A 240-nucleotide genomic window follows, 5' to 3' on the forward strand; every position below is an offset into this window, starting at 1 on the left:
TAGAGAGAGGGGCAGCAGTGCCCAGGTATGTGCGTTGGGGGTTCACCCCAGCCACGCTAATGTGCCCCTCCATCTTTTTGGGATAAGGCGCCTGCACGGGAGTCACCCGGCCCTGCGAAAGGCCTGTAGCCCCTCGCACGCAGCCGAGGGCTCTGCCACATGGTAAAGCCCCCTGGAGCCCCTGCCTGGAGGGCTGTACCCTTCCTGCATACCGACGGGAGGGACAAGCAGTGGCTGGGG

Source organism: Cariama cristata, unplaced genomic scaffold, assembly GCF_000690535.1.
Source record: "Cariama cristata isolate BGI_N322 unplaced genomic scaffold, ASM69053v1 scaffold35601, whole genome shotgun sequence".
In the NCBI taxonomy this organism is placed as follows: domain Eukaryota; kingdom Metazoa; phylum Chordata; class Aves; order Cariamiformes; family Cariamidae; genus Cariama; species Cariama cristata.